The 13,734-nt window shown below is 43.2% G+C and overlaps 1 protein-coding gene across 1 annotated transcript in view; it reads right to left on the bottom strand.

Annotated features, from left to right (window-relative positions):
• LOC138594193 (vasorin-like) overlaps window positions 1-13,307 on the bottom strand; it is a 36,083-nt gene extending 22,776 nt beyond the window's left edge. The window contains exon 1 of the mRNA XM_069665201.1: window positions 13,195-13,307. The gene's annotated coding sequence lies outside the window, so the exon portion shown is untranslated. The remainder of the gene's footprint in view (window positions 1-13,194) is intronic.
• Window positions 13,308-13,734: the final 427 nt, after the last annotated feature.

Raw genomic sequence — 13,734 nt, 5'->3', positions numbered from 1 at the left:
TTTGCAGATGTATGCACAAAAGTAACACACTTTTTCATCAATCAGAAAAAGAGCTACGACTTCTAATCCTAAAACAGAAGATCCCTCTTCATGAATGTGTTGTTATTCCACTTTAACAAAAAGGAAGCTACTTGATGTTAACACATTTCAGCAAATTTAGTCTCTCCGGTCATTTCAGGCCTGTTTTCTTCAGAACCTCAGGATTTCAAACGTATTTTACACAATGTTCCTCTTTTGTTAGTCTCACTCCAATCTCTGATCCCATCGGCTATAGTCTGATGACGATATAGCTGCTGGGGAGAACGCTGAACATGTCGGGCGTGTAGCCAGCGGTTAGCGATAAACGACTTCCAGTCAAGACTTCCTTTTCCACGTGCTGCATTGTTTACAGAAAAAGAACCAATTTTTCTTGTGATTGACTTTAACGGGTCTTAAGTTTGCTGAAATTTTAACATCATGATGCAGATGAGTTAAAAGTAAAAATGCAAGCTTTGTCAGGTCTGACCTCAAGAGGAGAAGAAAACTACTTTTAAAGGACTTGTGTGTTGAATGGAGGTCGGATCGATCTGATGCATTAGAGGAAGTCGGGAAATCTAAACAGCTTCAAGGGAATTTATCCATCCATCCATTATCTGTACCGCTTATTCTGTTCAGGGTCGCGGGGGGCTGGAGCCAATCCCAGCTGTCATTGGGCGAAAGGCGGGGTACACCATGGACTGGTCGCCAGTCAATCACAGGGCTAACACATAGAGACGGACAAACTTTCGCACTCACACCCACACCTATGGGCAATTTAGAGTCACCAATGAACCTAACGAGCATGTCTTTGGACTGTGGGAGGAAGCCAGAGACCCCGGAGAGAACCCACGCATGTACGAGGAGAACATGTAAACTCCACACAGAAAGGCCCACTTTGTCCAAGCCGGGGTTTGAACCAGTGACCTGGTGCTACAAGCGTAGCACAAACGGAAACCAGAACACTTCCCTAACATCCACGTCCCTGCCTACAGGTTCTACATTTCTGTGTAGAATCTGTAAATAGAGATTAGTCTCACTCTAATATAATCCAGGAAATATTTAGTCAGCAATGCCCTTCAGATTCAGATCAGAACTCCATGTGTAATAACTTCTGCTTCAGCACATAAAAGGGAATTTCACAGTTAGTTCTTGTGGCCCGAGATCATGTGGTTTCCACTTAATTTAACTCAGCATATATGTTGGTGTTGCCTCTTTGATGGTTTGGACACAGCAAGCATTTACTGGAAACACATTGTGAAAGAGCATATGAGCCTCACAGACGGTTAAGACAAAGGACTCTATAGGCTCAGCTGTTCCTCAAGCTGCCACTTATGAAAATACTGTATGTTTGATCAACTGTAGGGACATCACTGAGCGAACTTACAGTTTCTACTTTGTGTCCGCTGCTGTTTGCTTACCCAGCTGTCCTGCACACCATCCCTGATGTGTTGTTGCCCTTTGGCTGACAGACTGCACTCCATTTAATAAGTCCTATCTGTCCCAGCCAGGTTGTGACTCACTCTAATGAGGCAGACATTTATATAACAAAAATCCAAATAAAGCAACAAGTTCTGTTAATGGTGCATCTGGTAATCAGTAATCATTACCAATCCAATAGAATTGCAACCTGTTTTGTTGGAGTCTTCACACGTGCACACACATAAACCTTTCTACCCCTTTGAGCGATTGCAGCAGTCAAATTTTAATGAGCAGGGAGTTTGGGGAAGGCCAGACGTCTCTGAACAGACCAACAACTTAATCAAACCCAACACAGATGTATTACGTTCATTTTGTGCTATGAAGCTGTGAAATTGCTCCATCAATCTCTGCAACCTCTGTTTGTTTAACTCGTCCCATCTGTTCTGATGAGAGTAACAGTCTGGTGTGTTTTGGCCCGGCAGAGGTACGGAGCAGCGTTCCTGCAGCCGACTGACCTGCTGACTGCTTGTCTTGGACCTGCATTGGCCTGTCTGTGTTTATAAAGAGTCTTGATTTAGCTAGAGGCCATCGCTAAGATTACAGACACAGAGAAATAAACACCGTCTTTTTTTGGTTAAACTTTAATAAAGAGTTCAGCAGGTATCAGAGTACAACTTGTATCCTCTAATTAGGTAAAGTTTATTGCTTAAGTTAATAACTGATGCAAATAATTTAACCTGTGATGTTTGTTTTAACATTGTTTTTGGCAGCTAACATGTGAAAGCATTTCTTTTATAAGACACAAAAGAATCTATTGGCCCTGTAAAACTATTGATATCATCCAAAAACTGGATTTTAAAGTTTCACTGTTTATTTTGTTCTGTATTTACAAAGTAGCATGCTGCAGCTAGCTAGCAAAAGAGCGCTAAACCGGTAGCAACAAATGTAGCTTCTTAATGTAGCACTACAACTGTAGAGAATTAATGTTAATACTTAAAGCAATTTATGTGAAATAATTCATTCAACAATTTTAGGGAACCTGAACTATGAAAAACAGCTGCTAGCTTGCTGCTAACTTCTAGCTAACTGACCAAACTAGCAACAACTGTGTCATTTCAGTTAAAGGGCACAAGATTATATCCAAAATGTCAGCCTCTACAGTTGCTGGGCTCCTTACATTTCATAAATCAACCTTATTAACATATACTATACGATAATACTGTCTTGTATCATGCTGTCTGTGTTAGCTATCTTCTCTAAAACAACCTGCTAACACTAGCATGCACACACAACACACACTTCTACTATCCACTCCTCTCCCTGCCCGTGTGGATTAAAAAGCTGCTGCAGCATAACTTTTGATCCGCTTCCAGTCCCTTTGAAGCAGCTTTTCGCTTCTCATCTGTGAACAACATGTCCAAATTAAAAAAACCACAGGCTCGCCCACAGCGACAGTTAGCTACGCTGGGTTCAGTGGGCAGAGGATGTGTGAAGTGCCGAGTCAAGTGTACAGCAATTTGGACAACAGATATGCTTCATCTGACACGGCACTAAGTCAAACAAAGGGTTTTGTTAGTGAGCCAGATGGACGGTTAATCTATTGTAAGGAGAATCATTTCACCAGATAAACCTGATTTGTCTGTTAGTGTCTTTTGGGCTTTTAACCCTAATGCTCACAACATGACCACAATAAAAGCTGTTGTTCCTGTGCATTAGAAGCTCAGATTCTGCCGAGGCGAGTCCTTCACCCCACAAACATGCCAAGTGTGAATGATGAGGGAACAATGTGCGCCTTACAGCAAAAACTTTAATAAGTTGATACCGAACATTCACAGCCTTTTGAAGTTTTCTGTTGTTTGCTTGGTATAATTATTCTCGCCTTTCTACATATTGTAATATTTCAGCTCTGGTTTTACAGCCAACAGAACATTGCCCACAAGTCACCCACAACAATGAAATACAAAGCTGTGCCTTTACTGCAGCGCCAGACAATGCCATTTAATTTACAGAAACACCCTCACTTTCACAGCAGTTTCATCTGGATGCTTTGAATTATGTGGAAGATTTAGCCCGTCGCCTTAAAGTGATTTTCATTTAAATAAATGTCTGTAAAGTCGCTATCTATCGCCAAATGACATGAGATCAAAGCCTTTGCAGTATTATGGCGTCATTTGCGGAAACATCACAAGCGGCGCCCAGTTAGTGACGTGTTTTCCATCAGCCAGCAGTGGTTGGTCTGTCAGAGAGGGTAGGCGGAGCTAAGCGGCTGCTTTTCTGGTCTCTGCGAGCGTTGTGAGTAAACAATAATCTACAATGGCTGAACAAACAAAGAAAAGATCGATGACTACAGATACAACTTCAAAAATAAGTGAAAATCTAAAGAAAAAGAAACAAACTCGACGCTCAGATGAAGCAAACAGTCTAAAAAGCAAAGCGACCGTCAGTGAGGAAAAACAAGAGTTACAACCGGAGCCAACCGTGGACGTCACACATGAGACACTGTCTGGATATCTGGGAAGTGTGCTCCTGCAGTTACTCTGTACTGTTTATCGCCATAGGTGCCGCCAAAGAGAACGAAACTGAGATCTTCGAGATTATAACTTTAATTTTTTTTAATATTCACCCATTAAGTTTACCGCCAGTTGACTCGTTGTTGCAGCAGTGGACACAGATGTCCTCATTGCAGAGAAATGTCAGCTTGTGTGTTACAGTACAATATGAAGTTAAATCTGCCTTTTCCTAAATGGCATGCAAACAAATACTTCCTTTACTTAAATATTGCGTGACAAAAAACTTATTGATTATGCATATTTTACAGTGCTAAATCTCCCCCTACATTTACAATGATGATTCTGGCACTCCTTTTTTGCACCTGTACAAAAGCCTGACAAGATCTCTGACATTAAGAGCGCTTCACAGTGTTGAAATCGTGACCTTAACCTGCACTCATTGTGATAAACAAGTGAGCAACAGTTGAATTTCTTGCACAAGCCCGAACATGCTGATTGATCTGTTTGTTTCTCCGAGGTGGTCCCAGCACCATCAGACGGTCGGCTTCGGGCCAAATGGAAAAATGGTGAACCAGACAATGCAGTCGCTCAGTAGGGCAGACGTGTTCATATTTTAGTAATCTGAACTGTACGTTTTTCTCTGATTCAGCACTCTCTCTCCTCTCTCTGCCTGTGTTTCTTCTGCTGCGTCAGTTTCATGTCGCGGTCTGGGGGTTGACTGGTTCTCCGCCTTTGACTCCTGACCTCTTAATCCCCTGCCAGCTGCAGCGAGGCCTCCAAGGAAGACGCTTTGATTGTGTACGCATGTGTGTGTGTGATCGAGAGAAGAGAAACAAGAGAGTAAATTTTATATCTCGATCCTGCTCCATCTAGCAGTTAGCTTTTTGTTGTCAGGTTAGCATGATGGATGTTGGATTTGTAGATGTGTATGTTTCTGATCTTTTCAGCAGTCTGGCTATAAAAACTTATAAAGGAGTGTCAGTTGAACATTCTATCAAATCAAAATAGATGTTAAAGGTTTTTTAAATTACATGTTTATTTATTTATTTTTGACAGGGACAATGCACATCGTCTTAGCTGTACCAGAGTTAGCTATAAGCTAATTTGCAGTCCCTGGGCAGGAAACAAGCACTTATTGACACCTATACGCAAGTGTTCGGCCTACCAACGACGAAAAGTCATTTTGTGGGTATTTTAACGATATTTTAGAGTCATTACCTGGAAATTTTACATCAATGACACACTCTCCAATTTGTTCTTACTCCATGATGCACAGGACCTACAAGCTAGCAGCTATGGGTCACCACTTTGTTATTGTTTGAATGTTCTCATATTCAGCGTTATTGACTACTTTAAACGCCAATCAATGTCTGCAAGAAGTCCTCCCCTAACTTCCAGTTGTTAAAGAAATCAAGTGAGTTATTGCACAATGCAAGCTAATTCATGGAAATGTTCATAATAATAGTCTGCATGGTGTTACTACACAACCTCAGTATGGTAACGCAGCGCATGCAGGAACACAAACAGCAACTATTGTTGCAGCAAATACTCTTAAAGCTTAACTTATCATCACCTTAGCACAAACAGTAATTGTCTGACCAAACAAGTCCAGTCAGTTCTGATTTCCCGGGTTAATTTGTAGAGGAACGAGTGTGGTGCCACGCCTGCAGACAGAGCTGTGATTCAGCCAGCCCGACAGTTAGTTTGGCTGATATACCTGCGCTGTGGCTCCTTTCAGTCCATTAGGCTCAATTACACATCTTGTCTCATCAACTCAATAAAACACGACGTACTCTGTAATTTAAGAAAGAGAGGAATCTTCAAATTAAAGGTTCACACCTGTTAATGATCATTTATCTCTGAACACCAACTGGAGTCTTGAATTTCAACCTTTATGCCCTCTCTGTTGCTACTCGCCCACACATACAAGTCTAAATCTGATGCAATGAAACTGAGAATGGTGACAGAAAGCAAAGAAAATCTCACACTGTTGCCAGGATAAAAAGAGAATTTAAACAGGAATGCATCAAAATAAACTGCAAACTCTTCCTTTACTCTGCATTTCGATCAACCAGAACAACAATTTAAAGAGTTACAATCCAAACACTTGAAGCTTTGCATGTCGACTGCACAACAATAGGAGAGTAAAGAGGAACGTGACACTACACGTGCACCTGAACGCAGACACACAGAAGCACCAACACATTCCCCCAAACCTCCACCTGAGGCGACTGTGTCTCAACGACTCCTCACACGTCCTGACACATACGACACGAGCGTGGACCTCGGTGCACACGTCCACGGTAACCAACACGGCCCGTTTCCCTCTGCTCATCAAACGGCTTCTGTCTTCACCTGTTGTGTCTTCGACTTGTTCACCACATATCCAGACCTCCGCGCTTTGAAGTGCTTTGTGGGGCCCTGCAGCCCTCAGGCCACTGTGTGTGTGTGTGTGTGTGTGTGTGTGTGTGTGTGTGTGTGTGTGTGTGTGTGTGTGTGTGTGTGTGTGTGTGTGTGTGTGTAGGGGAATGAGGGCCGTTGAATGGGGATGAAAGAGTGTGTGTATATCCAGACTATGTGCCCTCAGGATACAAAAGAGAAGGGCTCAGAAAAAGGGGGCTGGAGGGTGGGGTTCCCCTAATCTACCACACCCACCCCCCCACACCAGCTCACATACAGACACTTCCCTCGCCCTCAGGTAGTGGTGGCTGCAGGATGGAGGAGGAAGGATGTGTAGTCTTCAGACAGATAAGGTGTCAAATCAGAATATAAAATCTTTATGTGTGTACAGTCTCTGCGTCTCTGGATCCTCACACGGCAAGAAAAATGTTTGATACCTGTTTTACACGTTTGTTTTGATCTATTATTAACTTTATAGAAGATATGCTGTTTTATTAAGAGACAAATCTTAATGTTAAAGACCCGTGAACATCAAGTGTTTAACCTTGTAAACATCTCCATGTGGTGTTCTTCATGTGCTACAAGACATATCAGGGACTACATGAGCAGTCATCTCCATGGCTGGGCCTGTCTGCTTTTAAACTGCAGTGTACCAAGGACAGGCTGAACAACACGTTTTCAGATCGGCAGGTTTGAGAGGTCACAAACCTAAGGAGCCAATCCCGTTAATGGACGGGGTGACGCTATGCATATCATTATGTGTAACCTATGGCAACCACTTGGGCGATGCGCGAGCCAGCTGTAACCATCATCGTAATTTTTGCAAAATCACTACTGACTACTAACATTAACGTTACTAATTACTACATTTCAAGCTAGCTAAGTTTCAACAAGTTGTCACTAAACGCTGGCAGAGACGTGTTTTGTTTTCGCGATGAAGGGGGCGGTTGGAGATTTAAATAGTGGGCGGGGCCTATGCAGATTCAGGAGTTTTTAGTGAGGGAGAAGGAGGAGACGCCTTGGGAGGATTTTTACAAGGTAATTAAACGTATTTTGCAGAAAAAACATCAGACGCAATTTATTATTTCAAGCAGAGCATTTTATGTGTCTGAAAACATGACTGGAGCTGGTCTTTGAAGTAGGTTGTATTTTGGGATCTTATCCGACAAGATAAATTCAACATATCTGATTTAATGCATTAGCATTCTTTACACAGAATAAGAGCCAATATTTCTTCATCTTTAAGCCCTGTAAAACATACTTTAGTGACACTATGCCTTGGCACATTATCCATTTAATTTCATTCTAATTTGCAAGCAAAGGTTGAGGTTAAGCATGAGGATGACTGAAGACTACTTTAGCTAACTTGACTCCAGACATTCAAGCTGCAGGGACAGACTGCTTTGTAGCCAGGTAGCTAATGCTTGCTTGGAAGCTGGCCACAGATATCAGGCTTTGGAGAGACACAGAGTAAGTCAGACTTTTATTAAAACTGACTTCAGTAAAGCATCTTGTGTCGTCTATAACCTCTGAGTAAAATTAATAAAAGATAAATGCAAAGTTGTCCTGCACGTCAAGATTTTGGAAGTATAACATTTAATTCACGTGTTAGTACACCTGCATTATGCAAAGAAATAGAGACTAAAAATGTGAGTGGTCCTCCTTTGAGCATCAAGACAACTCCTTTTGTCTTTTGATTACCTGCTTTTAACTTGTCTTCCAGCAAACATACTGCTCTTAACTCCTTGCAAAAGTTCCCTTCCCAAAACTCCCTTAGGAAGCTTCATAAGGGTTATAAACTGAGGGAAGACCGGCTGATATCAGGATTATAATCTCAGCCTGGTATGTCTGCGTTGGGTAATCTGAGCACAGAGCTGCTGCTGAGGCATCTCTCTGTCCCGGTGCCTCCTGGTACCGCAGAGGAATGTTACGAGGAGTCTATATGTGTCACGCTCTTTACCTTCCTACTGAACCGCCATGTTTATACAACACACCGCGAGGATGAGGGGGGAAGGTGCTTAGAGACACGCTTCATGGGTTAGTAAAGGAGTAGCAACCCCTAAACCCTCCCCTGGGGGTGGACAGGGGCGAGGGGGGGGTGCGGCTGGGTTCTAGGAAGGTGGAGGTTCCCCTCTGGTGAGCCTGTTAAGTCTCAGCCTGGTGGAGGTTGGAGTCGAGGATTCCTCAGGTGTCAAGGAACCTTGTAAAGACGTAATGCCAGTCTTTTTATGTGCTGAAAACTGACACCATATTAGCAATATGCTTACTGTTTATTTAAATAATAGCATGTTTAGAAAGTTCACGTTCCTCTAGGCGAGATCTGGATGTGAGGCTGTAGAAGGCAAATCTAAAGGATGTGAGAAGAGGCCAATTATTATATATACTCTCCCCCAATTAAGCAGAAATTTATAATCTCTGTTTCCAGCCTCTGAAATGTAATTTGATTTGAAAGTGGCTGTCTTTATGTTTTGAACTGTTAGTCGGACTAAAGACCTCGCCAGAGCGATCTTGGCAATTTTGATCTAAATTTAAAAGTATAAATCAGTAATAAAAGTGATCCTATCTGCACGTCTAAACACGGTCTGTTGGTTTGGATAATAAGGAAAAAACGCCGGAGCAACAATGGCGCAGGGAAACAAAGCGTCAGCATACATTATCGACCCAGCGTGTTACTGTAAATGGTTTCAGCATGTCTGCAGAGCTGCAGGTCGGCCCGAGCCGCTTAATGACTGCACTGAGCGGGATGATTTATCAGCAGTCAGAGGCCTGACGCTGGACGTCCGCTCCATCTGCGTGGTCCCCGCTTCCTTAAACGCTCCCAAATGAGCCGACAAGCAGCCCGGCCCGCCCCACCGGCACACATCTGCACAACGGCAGGAGGAGGGACGGATGGAAAACCCTCACGCTTCTTTGTGTGCAGATTGATTTGGTGTTTGAAAAGTGAAATGTGAAGCCGAGCTGAACTGGGGTTGAATAAAGGCATATTGACAAAGCGAGGAAAATTAAAGCGGTATAAGAAATTTCCCTTCTTTAAAGTCTCCACTGCATCGAGGACTGTGGCCTCTGCATATGGGAGGCGTGATTTAACCGCTGAGCTAAACCAGCGCTCCCTATGTAAGGGATTTCATTTGATTATAACATCTTTCAATAGCCTAAGAATTTGAAAAAACCTAAACAATCCACTTGAAAATGTCCCTCCATCTCCGTGTTATCTTGGCCCTTATAGCTGCGTCATTCTTCATAATACCACCGGGGGCGCCAATGTGCAAAATGTTCAGATTTCACACATGTGGCTTTAAATGATTTTGTTTTTGAAAGTGCTTCTGCAGCCAGCAAAAGAAAATCAACAACATAAGTCCAGTTAATGCTGTTTATGAAGTGAAGCAGAGCTCCTTTAGATAATACCGTTACTGCCTCCTCATCTCAAACAGCTCTTTGACACATTGAGAGTGGCTTCATCTGAAAGAAGAAGTCAGCACCTTTCTAAAGATTTCCGCAATCTTTCGAAGGAAACCCACAATTTGTTTCTTTTTCTTTGGATTTTCACTTATTTTTGAAGTTGTATCTGTAGTCATCCATCTTTTCTTTGTTTGTTCAGCCATAGTAGATTACTGTTTACACTTGCAGAGACCAGAAAAACAGCCGCTTAGCTCCGCCTACCCTCTCTGGCAGACCAACCACTGCTGGCTGATGGAAAACATGTCACTAACTGGGCGCCGCTTGTGATTTTTTCCGTGAAAGTCGCCACAGACAGCCAGTCTGTAACACTGCAAATTCAAAGGCTTTCATCAGCAGGCCATGGGCTCAATCACCATTGTGTTACCTCAGTCGGTGATAGTGACTTAACAGACATTTATTGAAATGAATCTCTTTAAGATTATCACTTTACAGCCCAAAGCTAACATGTAGAATAAGTCTGCCTTTTAGCTACAACACTTATTGCTTGCTGTTTCTTCTTACCTCATATGCTATCTCTGAGTTTTTCAGTAACCTTTCCCACATCCACGATCTTTCCAACCTATCATACAATAGTTGCCATGTGCAGGTATTGCAACAAACATTTGCACTGGTCCTTGAATGTAACCCAGTGTTTTGCAGAATCATCCAATACCAATGCTACGTCTGGTGATGGGATCTGAGTGAGTCTGACACAGAAAATACAGGCTGTAAGAGCAGAAAACCAAGATGGGAAACAGATCCAACAAGAGGAGAGGGTGAGGCTGGAGACGAGCCTCTCTGCTGTGGTAAAAGTGTCACAGCTGGTCGTTTAAAACACAGTGGATGTGGAGGACGGGGAAGGAGGCGCAGAACGGCAAAAACAGGCAAGACAGAAACAGCAGGGAAACGTTTGTTTTGTCCCTGAAAGCCAAGGAAAATGTTGCCTTCAGTGCGCCGTGTGTTTCAGGAAGTGGGACCCCAATTACGAGTGTCGGAAAGTAAAAACAGCAGTTGTGTCACTGATTTTATTTCCCTTTAAAAATCTACCCGAGCAGCGGTACAGTGACCGAGATGTGACCCGAAGGGAGGGTGTGTGTGTGTGTGTGTGTGTGTAACATCAGAGCACCACAGGGCACACTTAAACCCCACTAAGAGGAGGGGCTTTAAGTTGGTGAGGCTGATAACAACTGAAATCTCATCCACACACACACACACACACACACACACACACACACAGGGCTCCATCCTCCTCACCTTGTACCTCTTAACTTCCTTCATGGGGTTATTAACTCCCTGATTGGGGAGCTTTCCTTCGAGCTCACCCCTATTTAGTTGTCATGGTGGCATGACCCGAGCACTTATTAGCTGACCCTCGGGATTAGTCCAAGTTGGAAGCGGGGGAGGGAAGCGGGGTTAAGCCTTCACCTCGAGGTGCTCGCTGCAGCATCTCACAAAAACCTTAATTAAATTGCTGAGACACCGAGTCAGGAATGTTTGCTTTGCTCTCCGGCTCCGCCGTACGCACCTCGGCCCATCGCTCCGTCTGCACCTTTCTTTGCTTTTCCCATACTCATACTCCACGCTGCGTTTGTCTCTCCTCCCGCTCGCCAACCAATATTAATTTGCAGAGCTCTTATTGTGGTTCAAAACTCCCCACGGAGCCCACGGACAGTGAAGGCAGCAGGGTGCAAAGTGAGGTGAAGACAGCAGCTCATGTCGGCATATCACTGCTCAGAGTTAGATTTCTCTGAAGCTGTGCAAGACAAACTCTCCCTAACACACTGCTCATGTATAACCAGAGTGAAGGTTTATATGAAGTTTATATGGCGTCTTCTTTTCTACCTGTGATGTGATAACACTGTAACTGCACGATTGCCCACTATTCTTATTCTTCTCTTAGCAAAAACATCATGTTTCTAAACAAGGACTGAACGTTCACATGCGAATATCACAGCTTGAGCTTCAGCTTAGAGATTTTTATGTCATAACTGGTTAATGTCTCGTTTATTATTCTTATGAAACCGTGTTTTTCATCTTGGAAATAAAGGACAACAGTGAAATCTGCCTGTCACAACATCTCAGCGCTGAACGTGGCGTCTTCAGTTTCTTTGTTTTGTTCCACCAAGAGTCTAAAGCTCCAAATTATATAATTTATTGTGATATAAAACATAAAAAAGCATCAATCCCTCCATTAAGATGCACAAAGCTGCAGGCGTTTGTCTTTTTACTCATGATTAACACCTTAAATAGTCATTTGTTATGAAAATTGAATCAGCTGACTAATCATTCGTTCAACATCAGCACTTACAGACAGTTTATAAGAAGCTTCTGTTGCAACTATTGCTTTCATTGTGATTCATTTTATTAATGTCGCCTTCATTCATTGCTATTAAATGTCATAAACAGCAATAAATGCCCCTTTGTTATGTTTAACTTTATATAACCAACAGTTAAAAAGCCAGAGATGTTTAATTTACACGATCAATCAGAGAAAAACAAACAAATCTCTGACATTGAAGAAGCAGAAAAAGTTTAACATGTCTGCTTGAAACTTGACTGAAGCAAAGAGATTAATCGTTTTAATGTGAATTCTAATCGATTAACTGATTTATTGAATAATAAAGAGGTTAACATAATCGTTCGCTCAAAACAAATAACATCTATTGCATTACTATAGTTTCCTAAATTAACATTAGTGCAAACCTAATCTCACACAGAAGCTGCACTTGCAGAGGTAAAACTACATGCAGACATCATAAAGTGCCACATTAATCCCAGCGGGAGTATCGTGATTTGTCTCCGGGGATCAGCAGCCAATCACGCAGATTAAAGTCTGTAATCGGAGGTGAAAACAAACAGCCACGAGTGAGAGAAGATAACGTCCTCTAATCCGATACATTCGACACAAACACGGTCTGAGGCAGCGGCCACGATAAGAGCTAATCCTGTTTCCACATTTCTCCGCAGGAAACACTCCTCTCAGTGTCTCTGCTGTCCGAGCCTCCCTCTGAGAGAGCGCGTCTCTGACGGCTGATCCTGACCCGAGATAGTGACCCGAGCGCCGGGGACAGGAATGCGAGGATACCGGCCACAAGGGACGCTTTCACATGTGGAGCACGCTGGGTAAGTTAGGCACTAAAGGGAGCTGATGGCTGGATCAATTATGAGGGCTTCTCAGTGTGTCAGCGGTTACAGAATAACCGATTAACTGTGTGCTTTTAATCGATAACACAGCATCTGAGAGACTTCGCACACGAGGAGGGTTTGTCTAATGTAGAAGGTATACAATCACTTTAATTTCTACTGAGGAGCATGCAGAGATATTGATCTAATCAGCCATTCATGTCTGCACCGTAACGTGAGTCCAGACATCCCAGTTAAAGTGTGAGAAAGCGCAGGAGACGCTTACCTTGTTACAGTAATCCAAAGTCCGCCGGAATGCGCTTGGACAGCTTCTACCCAAACTTTTTATCCACTTTGTCGGCGTGTCTTTCAGCGCAAAGGCGAAAAAAACTCGTTCAAAACTTCTTCACTTCTACACCCCAGCAAAGTGATCGTCCTCGCCAAAACTTGTGTCAGTGCAGCGCGCTCGCTCCGCTCCGTCTGTCAGACTTGGAGACCCGGTCCGCCAGCGTTCAGGAGCGCACAGACTTCTCAACAATAGCGCTCATTGAAGCGAAGGAGGCGAGTAGTTAAACAAGCTGAGGGAAGTGGGAGGGACCGTGTCGAGACGGAGCGCGCGGCCGTGCGCGTCCCTGGGACAGCCTGCACCTGTAAAATATATACACAGCAGGAGAGGCGCTTTATTGTGCTCCTCTGACTGAAAGATGAAATCTACACATTATTGCAAAATGCTTTTTACAACCTTATGTGACTTAATTTAACTGAGACTACGATAACAACCTTATTTCTCCAGGCCTTCTCCTGATTCTGCAATCTTTCCTTCTCC

The sequence above is a fragment of the Semicossyphus pulcher genome, unplaced genomic scaffold (assembly GCF_022749685.1).
Source record: "Semicossyphus pulcher isolate SPU_LCO1_2020_fin unplaced genomic scaffold, fSemPul1.0.p SCAF_17, whole genome shotgun sequence".
NCBI classification, from domain to species: Eukaryota; Metazoa; Chordata; class Actinopteri; order Labriformes; family Labridae; genus Semicossyphus; species Semicossyphus pulcher.
This window is presented reverse-complemented; position numbering and strand designations above follow the sequence as displayed.